The following is a 20,392-nucleotide window of genomic DNA, read 5'->3' as shown; positions in this document are numbered from 1 at the left end:
GTTCTAATTCAAGCGCAGATCTGTGATTTTTACCTCGTGTATCCCTTCTCATAGCCTTAAAAAAAAAATAAAAAAAACTTGGACAAGTGTTTGCCTTCAAACTTTGAGTTTAACGGAGTGCTGATTCGTCAAAGTTTGTGATAAATCTTGTGGAAACATGCTTTAAAAAAGTATTAGCCAAACCTGATGCGAAGTTGGAAAGGCTTTGGGAGAAAGCGTGGAAAAAAGATGTTAAAGAATGGGAAAGCTTGATTTTTTTGACAGTTGATATGCTCCCGGTGTGGAAATTTGTGAAGTGCACTCTAAGACTCTTCAAAGTACTTAAGGCGGTTGGTGGAGATGCAAAGAGGGGCTTATGAAACGGGACTTTATGTGTCTGGACAGTTCTAAAGAGACATCCTTAAAAGTATGCAGGAACGCGAGCGGCAATCAGGCCCAGCCCAGTGCCAGATAAACCTGGGCAAATCACATTAAACGCGCGTTATGCATGTGGCTACAAGGATGGCAAGCAACAAAATGGCTTCTACGCCGGCTCAGACTCACACTCCATCAAAAGCTGTCATCATCATTTCTGACAAACATGATTTACACACACACATACAAACAGATTGTAGAAATGTCTCTCGCATCCACGCTGTATTGACCTGTAACAATGACCGTTACTCTCTTTAGATGCTCGAATGGCTTTTGTAGGTAGACTAGAAGTCAGTTTGAAACCTGAGAGAGATGTGTCCCTGTGTCTTCTAATCAGGCCTTTCAACGGCAAGAATGCACTGTTTTCTTCTTATTGGCTGCCTTAGGTGGGTTCTTTCAGGTTTCAAAGCGAAGGACTTCTTTAAAAGCCAATGTTAGTTAAAGAGACCTTACTATACTGTATGTAAGCAGGAACATAGAAAAAGAAAAAGAGAGAAGAGAGAGAGCGAGGGATTTCTCAGCAGAAAGACGATGATAAATAAACAATTACATGAATAACCTTCTGAAAAGTCACCTGTCCTCCATAAGGAGGCTGTCGACAGCTTGTCAAGGGAAATTAAAGGTTTGTCACCATCATCCATGCACAGAGCCAACCGAATGGAGCTCTTAGAAAATGGAAGTGCTTTTGAGAATATAAAAGGGGTTTTATTCAGGATGTGTATGGATGCAGGCGGTGATTTGCAGTCTCTCAAAGAAGTGCAGAAATACTTCAAGTGCAAACCCCCAAAACCATTATTCTATACCCTAATGTGATTTTAATCAGTGGTGTCTGGTGGACTTCTGAAATGGGGAGGCACAATCCTCTTTCTGTTTGTTTTTTACTGTAAATTTTTGTTCCATTTACATTTTGTGGAACACATTTTTTTTTGACTATCCAAGAAAATATACAACATTGAGTATGTTAATATAACATTAAATAAAACTGTCACATTAAGCATTTTTTTTTATCATTTTTAAACTATATGCTTCAAAAATAATTACAGTAACCAACATTTTATTGCTCTGTTGTTTGTAATTTATTAGTAATGTAATTCATTTCAATACAAATAATAATAATCATTTAAGTTTTTATTTTTATAGTAAATACATTTCTAATGTTTTAAATTAGTTTTTATTATTAGTAATAGTAGTAGTTTTGGTAATAAAAGGCTCACATATTCTGTGTTTTTATACCATTTCAGGTTCATTTTGATTTGGACATTGCTGTGCGTGGTGATGTTGTGGAACAGAGACTCAAGACAAAATGATACTGGTAAGAAACAGGTTTATTGAAACAAGTAGCGGTGAGCACTAGTGGGTGACGATAATGGGAGAATGTCTTTGAATAATGATGGTGAGACATACTGACAGTCTGTGGTTCTTTTGCAGATGATGAAGGAGGTCGTGGGTGCTGTGGTGAGAGATCGCTGGAGTACACACAGTGGAACGGAGAGAGGTAAGTAGCTGAGTGATGACTGGAACCAGGAAGACAATGGAGACTTTGGGGAAACAGGACGGTAGACGATCACACTAAACATCAATTGTAGGAAGGTAAGAATAACAGGGAAGTGAGTCCTTACTCAAACAAGACCAGCCAATGTGACTGTGTGAGGTGAGTGCTTTTGTGCTGACTGTGCTGATGATCAGATGACTTGCAGGTGCGGGTGATTAGTACTCAGGTGACAGCGATCTCTGTGATTGTGTGGTGGTGGAGCTGATCCCTGACAGGTGAGGTTTTTTTTTTTTTTTTTTTTTCTGGTTGAGTGTACTTTGTGGTTCTTCTCTTTCCACCAGTTTGACCCATTAGTGCGGATTTGCATTTGTTGTGAATATGATATCAGCCACAAAATTAGCCAATGATTGTGCTAAAAGGAGGTACCACCTCCTCAAAAAATGACTTTCACCCTGTATTTTGTTGTTGCCCCTCACACTCACAGACGTTTTAGGAATGAAAACTCAATGAGGCTGTCTCCCTCTGAAACTTTATCTATGTCACTTTTAGAATGTAGAATATTTTTTTTAGGAGACTCTGTGCCTCCATTTCCTTCCTGAAGAAACCATTATTGGTTTTAATATATAACCATATCAGTTTATCATCATTCGGCACCAGCAGAAATCAATCAGTACCATCCAATATTTCATTTCAAGTTGGAGTTTTAACCATAAAGGTATTACAGAGCGTAAATTAAAGAGGATTCCCATTGCATTCACAGTGGGGGGGTTTTGGCACACGGTTCACACTGAGAAAAGAGGCCGCGTGCGCAGGTTGAGTGGGCAGGTGCTCGGGTTTTGTTTGGGCTCCAGGTGTGCCTGTTTGGATCAGCAGTGCACAGGTCCTCAAGATAAAGTGTAAGCCCCTAGATCACTGAGCCTATGAAAACACGGCATGTAAGACGAGCTTTTACTGTTACTCTGACTTATTTGGGATTATTACAGTGGTTGTTTTTATTGCAAATAAACAGCTCTGAGCCAGTCATAGAGTTGCATTTGAGTTGTCTATTGAATTACATGGTTCCTGGAGCATTATTTCCTGTCAAGAAATGCAATTTTTACACACTGGATGATTTAGTTGGTTTCTGCATTGCTGTGTTTTATTTATAAGTATGAGCTAGACCTATTCAGAACTTTTGTTATTGGGAAAACAAAACAACTAGTAAACAGCACTAATCAAATTTAAGTGAAAGTGAAACTAACACTGATAAAGAATTAACTGAGCATGCATATATATATATATGTATATATATATATATATATATATATGATTAGCACCAAATCAGCACATTAGAATGATGTCTGAAGACTAGTGTAGTGGCTGTTGAAAATTCAGCATGGTCATCACAGAAATAAATTACTTTTTAAAATATATTAAAACAGAAAACAGTTATTTTAAATGTAATGATATTTCACAAAATGACTCTTGTTACTGATTCGATAAAATATGTACATGCAGCCTTTATATATATATATATATATATATATATATATACATATACACTCACCTAAAGGATTATTAGGAACACCATACTAATACTGTGTTTGACCCCCTTTCGCCTTCAGAACTGCCTTAATTCTACGTGGCATTGATTCAACAAGGTGCTGAAAGCATTCTTTAGAAATGTTGGCCCATATTGATAGGATAGCATCTTGCAGTTGATGGAGATTTGTGGGATGCACATCCAGGGCACGAAGCTCCCGTTCCACCACATCCCAAAGATGCCATTTTAGTACAGTGAACTCATTGTCATGTTCAAGAAACCAATTTGAAATTATTCGAGCTTTGTGACATGGTGCATTATCCTGCTGGAAGTAGCCATCAGAGGATGGGTACATGGTGGTCATAAAGGGATGGACATGGTCAGAAACAATGCTCAGGTAGGCCGTGGCATTTAAACGATGCCCAATTGACACTAAGGGGCCTAAAGTGTGCCAAGAAAACATCCCCCACACCATTACACCACCACCACCAGCCTGCACAGTGGTAACAAGGCATGATGGATCCATGTTCTCATTCTGTTTATGCCAAATTCTGACTCTACCATCTGAATGTCTCAACAGAAATCGAGACTCATCAGACCAGGAAACATTTTTCCAGTCTTCAACTGTCCAATTTTGGTGAGCTCGTGCAAATTGTAGCCTCTTTTTCCTATTTGTAGTGGAGATGAGTGGTACCCGGTGGGGTTTTCTGCTGTTGTAGCCCATCCGCCTCAAGGTTGTGCGTGTTGTGGCTTCACAAATGCTTTGCTGCATACCTCGGTTGTAACGAGTGGTTATTTCAGTCAAAGTTGCTCTTCTGTCAGCTTGAATCAGTCGGCCCATTCTCCTCTGACCTCTAGCATCAACAAGGCATTTTCGCCCACAGGACTGCCGCATACTGGATGTTTTTCCCTTTTCACACCATTCTTTGTAAACCCTAGAAATGGTTGTGTGTGAAAATCCCAGTAACTGAGCAGATTGTGAAATACTCAGACCGGCCCGTCTGGCACCAACAACCATGCCACGCTCAAAATTGCTTAAATCACCTTTCTTTCCCATTCTGACATTCAGTTTGGAGTTCAGGAGATTGTCTTGACCAGGACCACACCCCTAAATGCATTGAAGCAACTGTCATGTGATTGGTTGATTAGATAATTGCATTAATGAGAAATTGAACAGGTGTTCCTAATAATCCTTTAGGTGAGTGTATATATATATATATATATATATATATATATATTATATTATATAAGAGATTTCTTTCAGAAACATTAAAAGATCTTGAAACTTGATAATGTGTGTATGTCATCATCATCATACAACTTAGAATCTAAATTCTTTATTTTAATAACCCAAATGAGAGAATTTACAAATGTGCCATTATTACTTGTAATACAAGTTTAGTTTTTTGAAACACTCATGACACATTTTACCATCTTAACTCCTGTGTGCCAATTCTAAATACAGAATGGCACACTTTATTCTTGAACATGACCATTTATATTTGAAATTGACTCTAAATGAAAACAGGCAGAACTTCGGATACCCCAATCTTTTTTGCGGAGAGAACCCTTTTCTTCGAATTTCACACTGTGTATTGTGCTTGGATAAAAATGGAGAGAGGGAAAGAAAAAAAATCAATAGCGAAGACATTGCTGGAGGCTTACATATTACATTTTGCATAAAAGTCAGACTTAATTTGGCTTTGATCATCATTCCCAAAGATGACTCACTGGAGCCACTATCATTAGCCAATCCTGGGGAAAACCAGACGCTGACAAAGACCAAAGACTTTGAATCACACTGTCTCCTTTCGGCTCTGTGTTTTTGGATACGGATTTCTGCACGGTGACTGTGAGGATACCTCGATGTTTATTGAAGTGGACACTTCAAGACCTCCCAGAACCATAGCAGAACTAAATGTATGGGATATTTGTAAAGGCCTTATCTTATATAGAGATAGAATTATGCATTTAAATGTTATCAGGCGAGACTGTTCTTTTATGCTTAATTCATTACGATTAAAACAGGAACTGTTCGCTTTATATCTTGTGATAAAAATGAAAAGTTCAATCTGCATTTATCAGCCTTTGAGCAATACAATATCCATTTCACCAAGAAGTTGAAGTAGATTTCTTTTCGCATTTGTGGAAAGATAACTCCAAAAACTTCAGCACATAAAGAACGCACCGTTGATTTTTATCGCTCTTGTTATAACAACAGTTTTTGTGCAGTTGATCAGAGCGAGATCAAGAGACCTTGGTTGTAAAAGTCTTTTAAATCATTTTCAAGATTACATTGCTTAGTTTCAGTCCCTACTTAAAAATCACATTAGCATGGAAAAAAAAAAGAGATGTGAATATTATTAATAGATAGAGGAGCGTCACGGAGAGAAAAAGGAAAGAATTTGTCTTCACTTCCACACACAATGCCATTGTTCTTGGGACATTCAGAAGTCACTTTATTATTAATGATGCTGAGATTTGATAGTTCTTTTTTTTTTTTTTTTTTTTTTACGCAGTCCTGTGATGTCCCTTGGATGTGAACACTACAGAATTACCCACAAACCTTTACAAATGTTTCACAGGCTTGTATAATTGCTGTGTGATTTTAAAACATTGCCGTACGTGGTTATAGGAACGCTCTGCTGTGAAATATGCCTGCGAGCTCTGTTACCAAACACCCATACACTGCTAATAACACAAGGTGACCATTGAAAGAGATGTGTTCACAGAGGCCCGAGGCGAACGCTCCTCCTCCTCCCCGCTCAGCCTCAGAAAACGAGACGTCAGTGTCAAAACTGACAAGAAATGTGCTTATTTAGAGAGCTTTCCTGGATGTCTGTGGGGAGGAAAACTCTGGAATGGGGTGCTTCAACTTAATAGTCTAGACTGGGTGCATTATACAAAGACTGGTTTGGGGCTGGGGTGTAACTTTATAGGAAAACATGTGAAGCGGTCTTGAACATCCCATCCAGACTTGGCTTCAGTGTCCACACATGAAAGCAGCGTAAGATGCCATCATGTTGGGAGGGTTTGTTATTATTAAAACCAGACCTCTGCACTGTTTTTTCTGGAGATCAAATCAAACATGTGGATGCAATGGCACATAATCTAAGTGAACAAAAATACTGTTGTTACACCTGGCAATGTGTTGCTTGTAGACACTTTCATAAACTATTATTTATGACTGTGGAATACTTTTCCTAAAATTGATTTAATATGCAAATTACCTATATACATTATATGCTCATATATTTGTATAAATAGCATATATTAAGTCAAACTTGATAAGAATATTGTGTGTGTATATATGTGTGTGTGTGTGTGTGTGTGTGTGTGTGTGTGTGTGTGTGTGTGTGTGTGTACACTGCATATTATATAGATACATGGTTCATATTGAAAATCCGAAAATTTGAATTTAAATTGTAAAGCAAAGTTACTACGTCCAATAAATATTTAAGAAAATACGATTTTTAAGATTTGTTGCTTTTCTATAGGCCACTTATCAAATGTAAGTAAATTTATGATGTTGACCATTTTGTACAAAAGTTCAAAAACAGTCTTTTAACATTGTCAGATCATGTGAAAATGTAAAATATTAGCATTTTCACTAGTGCATATTCAGATCTCATTGAATAAGGCTGGTTACTGGATTTCAATGTGAAATTGCTGCTCCATAAAGATGAAATGTATTAACATCTTTCATCAAAGTGCTTCTTATTGCAGTCAACCACAATGACCGAGAATTGTTCATATAGACATGACGAAGAAGAATAACATTTGAACTACAATAGGCCCTGAATCTTACTCAGTGAGTTACATTAATTCACAAAAATGCTACATTACACATGGTGCCAGACAAGACAAGAAAAGAACATTCAAGCTTCATCAAGAGCTTCATCAAAAAGCTAATGTGAGAAAATGAATGATCTCCCCCAAGTTATTTTTTCCTCTTTATTATCAGTCTCTAGCATTCAACTCAAGGTCACAGATGTGCTGCTATCTAGTCATTTCTTACTATGACAGAGTAAGGACCTCTCACGTTTTAATTGTACTTTAATTTACTTGGCTTGTTTAATTACTTGTAGATTTGCATAGCAACTCCATTACTAGTTTCAGGTGTGAAGTGACACTCAAAGTTCCAAAGAAGCCTCATGCTTGAAACGTTGCTGTCGTCGGATGCAGCTCGTGAATGTTCACTCATAAGTTTTTGTGTAATGTAGTGTCCTTAACAGCGCTCTTCTCAGCCGGGTCAAAACTGTGAATCCGATTTGACAAATGGCTTTGGATGCAGGGCTCAACCATCACGAGAAGCACACTCTGGCTGAGTGGAAGCAAGGAAATTAAAGTGATACTATATCTTTAATAGCACTAAAGTCCTTTTTTCTTGTGTTAAGTGCATTGTTGTCACATGAGCACCCAAATTCATCCTTTCAGTATATGTGACTGGGAATTTAGGTGGTATTGGTGCAGAGTAGGGAGTGTGTGATTATCCGAGGTTCGCTTCAGCACGGGCTTAAGAAAGAGTCTTCTCACACTGCGCACCTCAGGGAATTGTTAAATGATTGGCCCAGCACTTAATTCAATCACTTAGCTCTTTCTTTCTTTCGCTCCTTTCTCTCGCTCTCTTTCATTCCCTCTCCTCTCCTCATTGATCATGGTCATGGAAAAGTGATATTTTGCATATCTGGTTAAGTGCTCTTAACAACCTCGACTCGTGCTACGTTAAAAATTAATAAATAATAAAAAGGGGTGGGGGTGATCTTGTCAGGGAAGTAATTTGCTTCTCTTGAACCAATGATGGCTTGCACTTTATGTAAATTGGTGTCTAGGGACAACAAAATCCCTCTTAATACACATGCAGACTTCATAACAAAACGCAACGACGAGGAAGGACGAATGGTGGAAGGGAAGGTGGAGAGATGATAAATAGCGAGTCATGTTTTCTGTGCGAACGTCACAGTTCAGTGTGCACTTTGACTGACAGTATCAAAAGATATTAGAGACGATGTGTAATTTATAGTTATTAAACCAACGTTGTAAAAATTCAAAAAAGATCCTAAAAGAAATGGGCCCTTCACTGTTATGGGGTTTGGTGAGAGAGAGAAATTGTTAGTGTTTAGTAGTGTGGTAGTCAGGGATTACATGTTGCTGACAGGCAGCAGCTGAGGAGTGCTGTGTTCATGTCAGACGCAGCTCTGAGAAGATGAGTAAGACAAGATGTCTGCTTGTGCCACCACATGGCAATAGCACTCTGTCCATGGGTTATCTAGATCAGGCTTTTGCAGCATTCGGAATTGAGTTAAAAACGCCTTTTTTATTCCATAATTTAAATTGAATGCCTTATAAATTCCAATTTGACATCAAATTTGAATTTAAGGAAAAATTCATATTTCATAATTAATTTCATGATTTGATGAATAATTTGATGCACATAATTTGATTCACATCACATTTGGCTGAGAAATTACCCCCAAAAGATCATTTAAAATCATTATTGTGTTAAATGAGAAAAGCATCAAATAGACATTACAAAAAGTAGTTTTAGAAAGAAATATTTCAGCTGATTTTATTACTCAAACGTTTAGGCTACAATGGCCATTTTTTTTCAGAGCAGAAGCTGCATCTGAATTGGTATTTAGATACTGTATATTTGTAGACCAAAACAGTTTGGTTATTAGATTATAGCAGATTTTCTTTTTTTTTTTCTTTTTTTTTTTTCAAGAAATGATACTGTGTTCGAAAATGCCCCCTATACCCTTAAATAGGGCACTATTTGAGGGTACAGCCATGGTGTCCGAAACCATAGTGGACTTTATCGAGTGCACTCATTCAATCCCACAATGCACCACAATAACGAGTGTACAACCGATGTATGCTCAATGGCTAGAGAATACCCATAATGCACTGTGAGAGCGCCAAATGAATTCCCGCGTCTGACCAGAAGATGCTGCCCACAGCTGAATCATCCATCCATTTTACAAATCGCAGGTTCAATACATCTTTAAATGATTATTAAATTGTTTAATTAAGGTTTATACATAGTTGACTAATGTAGGGAATAGTTGATGAGGTTATATGGGACTATTTTAGACATAGCCATTGAGTCAATCATTCGTTCGATTCGTTCAAACAGCTGATTCATTCAGGGATGAAGCAAATGGCTCTCAAAAGTGGGCCAGTGAATCATTGCTTCACCCGATTGATTTGCTCAAAACGCAGATTCATTCAGAAATCACACCGATGTGTGTTGCTTGGAATTGCACAACAGTTCTGCTCTGGCTTTATGTAATATTTTCGTTAGCAAAATTGAGCAAAAACATGCAATATTGTGTCTAAAATAATGTTTGTAATTGTAATGTAATGTAATGTTTGTAATTTTGCCTTGCATCATGTTTGTCACCAATCAACTGTATGAAATGTAAGATGACCTACAAAGGTGTTAAATGCATTAAATTATTTAATGCATTATTTTCCATAACTAATTAATTAAATGAATGTGTTAAATCAACATAAATAATTGAATAATTCCAACATAATTATTTATTTTATAAAAAAATATACAAATGTAATTAATGATTTCATTTATAAATAATTTATTTGTAATTATTTAATATGAACATTAATATTTACTTTTATCTCACAATGGTGGAATTGTTGTGGCACTGTATAACAAACATTTGGATGTTTTGACAGTATTAAAAGTTTAGTTGAGAAAAAAATATATACAGATGAGGGTATAAATACTCACAAATTAGTCAAAATTAATTATGTTATGTTGTCACAGTGTAAAAAAAAAAAAAAAAAAAATATATATATATATATATATATATATATATATATATATATATTAGATATTTTGGGGGTATTTAATTTGATCAATCAATAAATTCCACTAGAAACAAACCTTGTTGTATTTTAATTTAATACTGTGAAGCTGCTTTGATACAATCTGTATTGTGAAAAGCGCTATACAAATATACTTGACTATATACAGTATATATGTATATATATATATATATATATATATATTTTATTTTTTTTTAAACTGTAATTCAGTTCATTCTTCTTCCCGTCATTCCAACTCAACATCCCATCGGAACGGCAAATTTTAATTCCAATTTATTAATTTATAGAAAGCTGATTCATAAGTTCTGAATCTAAATGTGTAAGAGTGGAAGCTTCCATCACCAACAACTTCTGCCATGCTCTTCATCAGAGCGTGGATCACAGGTTTATGAAGAACCCAGAAATGTGTGTCATCATTATGGAGGAAGGTGAAGGAAGCCACAGTGTTTTATTGTTGTAATCCTGTGCGTTATTCGGGCAAACCTGTTTTTCTGTAAAGCACGCATGAGTCCCCTGTGTGAGTCTACATGCGTCTTTCATGTGGCACCATCGACTTCCTCCATACACAACTCCTTTTGTATTGTTTTATTATTTATGCATGGGGCCACTGCTTTAAGATTGGGGGAATAATTCGTATTCAATCTCCGCCACATCTTAAGCAGCCGTTCAGTTCAAACAGTTTTCACCACAGAAAAAAAAAAAAAAACATGACAAAAGAAAGGAAGAAAAGAACGTGGTGCAGAATATGTGCATCCTGAAACAGATGGAGATGAAAAGAGCGTACACGAAACAAATGGAAGAAATGCAAAGAGAGAAAAAAACTAACAAAAAAAAACAATTCACAGTTGAGCCAATGGAAAAATCTTTAGATTTCTGATTCTCTAAGCCTATTAAATATATATTTAACTTTTGGTGTCTAAAAGAGGAGGGATCTGGAGAGTTCTTGCAGATGATGATGAGGGGTGTGTGTGTGTGTGTGTGTGTGTGTGTGTGTGTGTAAAACAGCCATGACGTGTGGATTTCCTCCCTGTTATGCTCATGTTCAAACACACTTAGAGAGAAGAGGAGTGTCTATTTTTGTCTCTCTTTTATGGTGTTCTGGATACCACCTATGCTTATGCATGTCACTTGAGACTACAGCTCAGTATATTACTGCACAACAAAGCACACTCAGCGTATTGTAACCATAGCAGGTGCACTCGTGAATATTACTGTCTTGTTAATTCCTGTGTTCCTGTATGGCAGAGTTGGAGAGAGTGGTAGATGGTCTTAGCTCAAAAGAGTACTTTTCTTTTTCTTTTAGAGCATCTCTTTTTGTAAACAGGGAAGGACAAATTCACACAGCATTTTTATTTTAGTGCACAAAACTGCATCTTATTCACTAATTACCCACAATCCAGTGTAACCAGACGCTGTGTCATGACTATTTACATTTTTAAATGAAGAGCAAACATGCCTTTTTTTCAAAATCACTAAGTAAATGATGCTCATGTTTAACTATGTATATGATCATATATATATTATATAAATTAGGCTAATGATATTAAAAATACAATATTTAAAAGAGACAGTTGTGTACAATTTCTAGTGATTATAGCAGCAGTAATTCATCAAATGATGGAGAAGAGTGTTAAAACCAAAACTGACAAACACTGTAACATTTGTTACAAAACAATTATATTTCACATAATTTTAGTTTTTTTACTTTCTACTCAAAAAAAAAAAAAAAAAAAAAAAGCAGAATGTTAAAGTCAACATGAATCAGAAGTTGCAATAGTGTTTTCTTCCCTGTTGTGACGTATATCTGAGTGAAACGGTTTCTGGAAAGAGAAAATGTAGGGCGGGATTTGATTTTGTCTGGAATTGATTGGATCGTATGAAGCAGATCTGAATGTCAGTTTGCAGTCAGTTTTGGAGGATGTATAGTCCCACCGTTTGCCAAGACACACTTCATGAAGAGAACAGACACCAGTTCAAGGGGGAGGGGAGGTTAACGTTTTTTATTAAATATTGTATGAATTTCATGAATTTAAAAAAATAATAATGATGTGCACGGATAAATACTAAGTAATAATAAAATAAGAAGAAGAAGAACTGTTGATCATGATTTCATGCCGACTTTAAAGGGATAGTTCACCCAAAAATGAAAATGCTGTCCTCATTTACTCACCCTCATGTTGTTCCAAACCTGTATGACTTTCTTTCTTCTGCTGAACACAAAAGAAGATATTTTGAAGAAAGTCGGTAACCAAACGACTGATGGACCCCATTGACTTCCATAGTAGAAAAAAAAAAATACTATGGAAGTCAATGGGGACCAGCAACTGTTTAATTACCAACCTTCTTTAAAATATCTTCTTTTGTGTTCAGCAGAAGAAAGGAAATAATACAGGTTTGGAACAACATGAGGGTGAGTAAATGATGACAGCATTTTCATTTTTGGGTGAACTATCCCTTTAAGGAGCACAACTGTTTTCAACATTGATAATAATAAGAAACACTGACACAATGACTGAACTATACATATTATGCATCTTACAGTTCTAGTGAACACCAAATCCCAGTACTCTGCTATAGTTTCTTTTGTGCTGTTATCTGTTTTACAAAATTATTTCACTGAATCAGTTGCTGAAACAACTGGAATGTCTTATACACAAAAGTAGTGAGTTAGCTGTTGTCTAATTAATCTGATATTGAAAGTTCGCAACGTTAGTGTGTAAAATTGATTTGTTTCTCATATTTATATTTCTATATTTATTGATTTTAACATTCCTTGCACATTGAAGGTGGCGATGAGAATGGTGAAGCTCACGTTGTGTTATGCTCACGGTATGCTAACATTGTGTTTCTGTCCTTAAGGAAGACAGGAAGCAAAAAGAGGCAAAGTAGAATAGGAGCTGTCAGGGGAAAGGCAGGGGTTGATTTGTGCTGAAAAGTAAAACAAAAGAGTTCAGTAATGGCCGAGCTCAGAGCAGCTGATTATCCGCTGTCTTGTCAAGATAATACCATAGATCAGAGGTATTTCTTTATTCAAATGATATGCCTGCATCTGCACTCAATTGGAGGCCATCAGCTCTCAGTGAGCAGGCTGACGACATTGAACACCCCTCCCCTGGGTCACACGAGCTGCCTTTCGCCTCTCTGTGAGTGTGGAGAAAAGCTCGAGTAAAATTGATATCACAGCGATGCCCTGTCCGTGTCCTCTGTGTCAGTCCCGGAGCACTTCTGCGCCCTGAGCTGACGGAGTGCCCGGACCTGAGAGCGCTGCATTGAGACTTCAGCTATCTCACTCAATCGTGGTCACTGAGTGTGCGAGAGCTGGATCAAATGCTAGCAATTAAAACAGAAACATATGGTATAGTGTACTAATCACGCCTCGTGTCTGAGTGTATATAGTGTAAATGAGAAGGGCTTGTTTAGACCTATTGTTCTATCTTTATAGCCATATGTTGGGTATAACTTTATTTGCAGGGCTATCAGAAGAATTTTAATGTGTGTAACATTTAAAATTTATATAAAAGTTAATTGTGCATTTAGCTTGTACATTTAACAATAAAACACTATATATATATATATATATATATATTTATTTTATTTATTTTATTTTATTTTTATTTATTTTTTTGCAAGAACAAATGCAATTATTTGTACAGAAAAAAAAATATATATATATATATATATTTTTTTTTTTTTTTCTCAGCTTTTTTTTAGACAAAATACCAGATGCTGGACTTTTAAAGAATAATGCCTGGCTTTTAAGCCTCACTTTAACTATATGGTACAGTCCTGAATTATCAGTAGGTTACGTCACTTAGCACTGCTAAGTGTCACATATCTGTTAGTGGGCTGAACTGATCGCCTACCTCTTGTCCTTTACAAATGTACAGTAAATGAAAATAAGGAGTTAAAAACGCCTGACTATTCCCAGCACCTTTGAGTTCAGCCCTCATTCTATGTGATGTAGCATGGAAACACTTTGGTAGACTTTAGATTTGTCTTTCCTCAGGCATCTTGTCCAGGAGGAGTTAACCTTTAGAGATGCTCAAATGAAGAGAGTGCTTTTATTCGGCATGAGCCACGTCTCCTCAGGGATTTCGAACCATTTACTTAGATGAGTCCAGTAATGCCTTGCAAATATAATTTAATTCAAAGTTAACTCTGCTGCATTACTTTTTAATAAAGAAATGATCATTTATTGTCGCCTCTACACATTAAATCTGATTCTGCTGTTTAGTAGTGTGTTGCGAAATGTTTTAATGGAGGACTATCCATCCATCCATCCATTCATCCATCCATCCATCTCCTCCTCCTCCTCCTCCTCCCAGGCACATACTAATTCATCATTTAGACTCATCATTTATCTGTGTTCTGATGTACTCCTTTTTTTTTTTTTTTTATTCCATTGTGGTCTTTATATTTACTTTATATTTATTTTATTTTAGTGTGGTATTCTACAGCACAGTGGTCAACTACTGTTGTTTTTTTTTTATTTTTTTTTATTTGATTTGATCTTTCCATCCATCCACCCATCCATCATCTGTCTCTTAATCAGATATTAGGTAAACATTTCTGTTTTGTCTAGGTTTACTTTACTTTTTTAAGTACTTTAGTTCATTATAACGCAGTTTGTGATGAAATATGCATGCGTTGTGAGTATAAACTGGTCAGTGAGCTGATGGCGGTGGAAACCACCTCTGCTCCACAGCAAGCCTCCAGCACAGAGCCCAACTGTGCTACATGCAAATACAGGTTTGGGTTCAGCTTTTTTTATTTGCATGATCATATGCAAATGTACTAATTAGCACATTGTCTGGTTTGACTTAATAGTCAGCATTTCTGACAGTGTTTAACGAGGGTGTTTATTCTGTTCAGGGTTTGGATCCTGGCAGGAAGACAGCGGTACCAATTTACCCTGAACTGTCAATAGGCACCACTGACTCTTTCCACCGTTAGAGAATTATTCTAACATCTCTCTCTCTCTCTCTCTCTCTCTCTCTCTCTCTCTCTCTCTCTCTCTCTCTCTCTCTCTCTCTCTCTCTCTCTCTCTCTCTCTCTCTCTCTCTCTCTTCACTTTTGTTTGCATATTTTTTTTGGATAATTTTATAGTAAAACTATATTCAGACAACCAAGTGTTTAAACGGATGTATTTAAACTTAAATTAAACAAACACACAGCACTCAAATTAACACAAAAGAAGTAAGCACACTTTACAAGGACAAAGGATCAAAATGATAATATTCCAAGGCTCATTTCTGGGATATCAGAGGTGATTGGTTGATTAGACTTTTCACCCCACTGAGGATCTGTTTTAATAGCTTCACTATGCTGTCATCGACTAAGATGGGTAAAACTCAACCAATTAGAATTGTAATAAGGCTAATTAACAATAGCCAAAAAAAAGAGGAAAAAAAAATTTTGAGAGAAAAGAAAAGAAAGGGGTAGGGGGGGTTAAAGAAAAGGGGGGCAATGACAATCTTGATAATTAACATTTTCTCTTATTCAGAGGCCCTCGCCATCTCATAATTTATGCATGTCTTTGAGGCATCACAACACATGTCTCCTCAACAACGCCCCCCTTCAGAACTCATGGAAGCTGGGGGCAGATTATTCTTCTTTATTTTTCGGAATATCAATGCTAATTTCTTTAAAAATCAATGCACACTGAACTGCTTTAGGTTTCCATTTTTGTACATCGCCATGTCACAAAATAATGTACCAGTCAAGCATATGCAAATATACACGTTTGTTTTAAAGAGAATACAAGCTTTTCAGGCTGAGTCACCGTCAGGAGTGGGTGCAGGTATCACTGCCATAGCGTTTAAGCATCAATTCATCAATAATTTGCAGAAACTGTTTTAGAGTGAGGCCGGTCTCCCCGTGCGGAGACTGCTCTGCTCATCGCCTCGGGTCATTCCAGAAATTTCACTTAAGGAGCCCTGCATTCAGACCCAACACCATATGGCTGGCAACCCACAGTCAAAGCTCCCTCTCTCTCTCTCGCTCTCTCCCCACCTTTATTTCTCTTTTCTTCTTTTCACTTGCTGTAGTATATGTGTGTAAAGTGTGTAGCTGTTTTTTTCCTGTTTTTTTTTCCAAACCTGACATCCCATTGCTCTCAGCCAGGGCCTGTCACAGTTTGAGAGACGGCAACGAAAGCAAAACCGAACAAAAAGGACAGCAGGTAGCAAAACATCCCCTACAAGCAAAGCTGAAGCCACCAGGTCGCTTTGCTGGCGTTGCTGCCATATGGTAACCTCAGGCAAAGCAGGCTTTCTGTTTACCTGCTCTATGCAGGGTCATGTCAGCTTAATTTCTGCTTAACCGCGACATGCTTCTGGTGCCAACCTGTCCACATCATCCCCCCGCAACAGTCTCACCCCCTCCCGAGCAAAGGATTGTGGATGAATCAGGGTACATGCATGGAATAGTTTCTAACATGTTTTCTTTTTGCTCTTTTTTTTATTAGCTGATAAGCCTACAAAGAAGTAACTATACTGTTAAATACCATTTTTAGAGTGTGTTAAAATCAGAAATGCATGTGGTTGAGATGGTGCACCTAATCCGCATTCTGTCTTTTGCCCAGAATAGTTCGCTCAAGAATTAAAATTGTCATCATTTATTTACCTACATGTTGTTCAAACCCTGTATGATTTTATTTCATTTGTGGAACATCAAAGAAGATATTTTGAAGAAAAAACAACTCTTGTTTGTTTTGTTTTGTTTTGTTTTGTTTTGTTTTGTTTTGTTTTGTTTTGTGTTTTGTTTTTTGTTTTGTTTGTTTTGTTTGAAAAGTCAGTGGGGTCTGATTTTGTTTTCAAAATATCTTCTATTGAGTTCCACAGAAGAAAGAAAATCAGATGACATGAGGGTGAGTAAGAGTTTTCATTTTTTGGGTGAACTGTGCTTCCAGTATGACAGTATTGAACTGTGTCCCGTGTGCTATTTTTATGTACGTGGGCAAGGCCTGATCTTAATTATGTCCAGTCTAGCTTAAAGGGTCACTGTGAATGCTGTCAAAGTGTTTGTGTCTGTGCATATGCCTGTTTGGACATATCTGCCAAATGTCACATCAGTGAAGCCTTTGGAGGGTGAAAAGCCTCCTTATTGGGTCACAGACAATCACAAGTGACCTTTCTTCCCACTCTGATGCCCATGGCTCAACATAACAACATCAGCTCCCATCAGTCAACAGTCCTATGGTGTGAAAAATTCAATGGCATCTGACATGGCATCGTCTCATCATTAGACTGGTTAAGGCTGCAGTTAGATACCCTCAAGATGGCAGGAAGCTGTGCCACTGTGCACATTTTGTCCTGAGATGTTGCACTGCATGAATGGTGTAAAGTTTGCATCAACTAGTTCATTAGTTCTGCCACTAGTTGACATCTTGGGTCGGTGTCAAGTAGTTGTAAATCATGTGATTTCAGTTACGCTTCTATAGGCCTATATGTTGAAAGCAGAAGTAAATTTAACATTAGTTTTGTATAGTAGCACACACACACACTACCGTTCAAAAGCTTGAGGTTGGATGTTTTTTTTTTTTTTTTTTTAAGTCTCTTATGCTTGCCAATTCTGCATTTATTTGATCAAATAAACAGTAAAAGAGTAATATATATATATAAAAAAAGTACAAAATTTCCTATTTTCATATACTTAATTTTTTTTATTAATTCCAGTGATGGCAAAGCTGAAATTTAGCAGTCATTACTCCAGTCCTAAGTGTCACATGATCCTTCAGAAATCAGTGCTTAAGAAACACTTGTTATTATCAATGTTGCAAACACTTGCGCTGCTTAATATTTTTGGGGCGACTGTGATACTTTTTTGACCAAACAGTGACCCTTTTTTATTATTATTATTAGGAGACATTACTTTTAAAAATGAGTATTTAGAATGTTTCTGTGTCTTTTGTGGAAGCTTTTTCTGCTAATTGCGCAGATACATTTTTCAATAATAAATAGTTACATTGTGAGATATGAAGTTGCACTTTTGACCATAAATTGATATTAATTGGATCAATTTCCATAATTGGAGCAAGGGGTAGCGACTTACAGGAAACACATTGTAAGTGTTGAAATATCTTTTCCTCTACACGCGCACAGGCAGTAACAGGTGTTTGCATGTGCCCATTGGCATCATGCCACACCACCCGCCATCTTGGCTGCTGCCACGGCTGAACCTCCTGTCTATAATGGCTGGCTCTCAGCTTTCTAATTGATTTACTAATCTCTACAAAGTGCCCTGACAAGAATTCCGTCCGCTTTGCAGATTTATTTAACAAGTTTGATTTTAGTACGCTTCCTATATGTACATCACTCTGACGTCCTCTCCGCTCCTGTAATGTTGTCTGAGAATGTGTTTTATTTGACAGAGGTAGCTTGCATGGAGGGCTCTGGTCTTGCCATGTGTGAAAAGAAGATATGGTCAGAGGCCAAGCAATCTTATGTGCCGTGTGTGTGTGTTTGCACGCGCTCTGAGTGAAAGGTTGAGGGACCATGTCCCTTTAACGTCAGAAGCGACAGCCTGACACCCACCACCCACCCTTTTTCCATTTCAGATGCAAAGCCGGCAAGCGACGCATGCATAGTCACAGCAGCAATCTCATCTATGTCCAATCTGTCATGGCACTGCTTTTCATTATTCTTATTTGGAGATAGGGAGTCATTTTTTATAGGCACTTGAGCTGCGGAGCGCGGCCGGCCGCTCTCTGGCCAGGCAGACATGTCACTTTCCCTGCACGAATCTAGGTCAAGGCGAGAGTGAGAACGCAGGAAGGAGATGGAAAAAGGCTCCCGGCATTTCTAAGAGGCAAATGAACTGATGAAATTATTGAAATTCGGCCTTGCTGGCGGAGGGGGGAGGGAGCAAGCTGTGGTCAGTCTTCTTATCCCTCACACACAACCTGTCCTTCTTTATTTTCCTCCCTCTCTTTCTCTCTACCGCTCCTGCTCTCATACACACGCAGCCCTGAACAGATACTGATATGCATGCATAATCAGAGTCTTTACCATGTAAAATGTTGAACATGCTGGAATCTAGGGTGTGTGTTCTGCAGGATGGAGAGCCTCTGTAGTGGCTTGTTGGGCGACTGAATCTGTGTTTTCTGCATTGGAATGATGGCGTATTAGCTGCGGTGTGCATTATCATCTGCATAAACACTCTCTCTCAGATTCAGCCAGCGACAGCAGAGGTGTGTGTGTGTGTGTGTGCGCTGCATCCAGATGTCACTGTCATGAGGCAGCAGGGGTGGGTTTAAGGTGACCTGCTTTAAATATAGACAGTGTCATGACAAGATGCTACGCTCGACTTAAAAAGCGCATTTGCATAACATCCTTTTGCATTTTTTTCGGACTCTCTCCTATTATATACAAGGAGGAAAAAGATGCATTCTCTTCTACTCCATATTCCCATGATGAAAAAAAAGAGCACTTTAATATTGATTCTGAGAATCCAGGTTTATGTCAAGAGTGAGATGCAGGACAATGAATGGTGCAAATGTTATCAGTAGACATTAAATTGTGGTGTGCTCTTTGACAAATGCATACATTATTGATTGATTTATTAGAAGGATGATTTTTTTTAATGACATTCAGATCAGTAGACTTGTTTTGGATGAATGCACTTATTTAATCCACGCTACTGCACAGGTTGCAAAGCTTACAGTGTAGCTTTTAATGATAGTTATAAAGACATTCATGCAGCTGTCCTCAAGAAATGTTGGGTATTTGATAAAGCCTGAGTAACTGTGTTATTGTTAAAAACTGATTTGTATTACTTATTGTAATACCAACCCCCCCATTTCTGTGCATGGCCTTGGTCTTCTTCATGCTTGTTAGAGGAGTATAGGGGACTTCAGTTGTATGTTTAATGAGCTTTCGAAGTTGTACAGCACTTTGTATTGTGTTGCAACAAGTCAAGAGGAACATATGCGGTCGAGGCCTTATGTTTGGGGCTATTGAAATGACTTGTTCCTCTCCATTTTCCTTTAGCTACATTTTTACCATGAAGACATTCCACTCTCCATTCACTCCAATTCACCCACAAAACAGAATGCTCTAACTTACAGGATTTTCACATACAGGATAATAATAATAATAATAATTGTATGCAATAAC

The 20,392-nt window shown here is 37.5% G+C and overlaps 1 long non-coding RNA gene across 2 annotated transcripts in view; it reads left to right on the top strand.

Annotated features, from left to right (window-relative positions):
• LOC311279578 overlaps positions 1–20,392 on the top strand; it is a 163,073-nt gene that overhangs the window by 138,816 nt on the left and 3,865 nt on the right. The window contains exons 3-4 of one of the 2 annotated variants that reach the window (XR_014625569.1): positions 1,656–1,726; positions 1,843–2,181. This is a non-coding gene — a long non-coding RNA (uncharacterized lncRNA). Of the gene's footprint in view, positions 1–1,655; positions 1,727–1,842; positions 2,572–20,392 lie in introns of those variants that run through there. The other variant, XR_014625570.1, reaches the window with a different exon arrangement.

The sequence above is a fragment of the Rutilus rutilus genome (assembly GCF_951802725.1).
Source record: "Rutilus rutilus genome assembly, chromosome: 20".
Classification (NCBI taxonomy): Eukaryota; Metazoa; Chordata; class Actinopteri; order Cypriniformes; family Leuciscidae; genus Rutilus; species Rutilus rutilus.
Note: the sequence above shows the minus strand (reverse complement) of the source record. Positions and strands in the feature narration are given on the sequence as shown.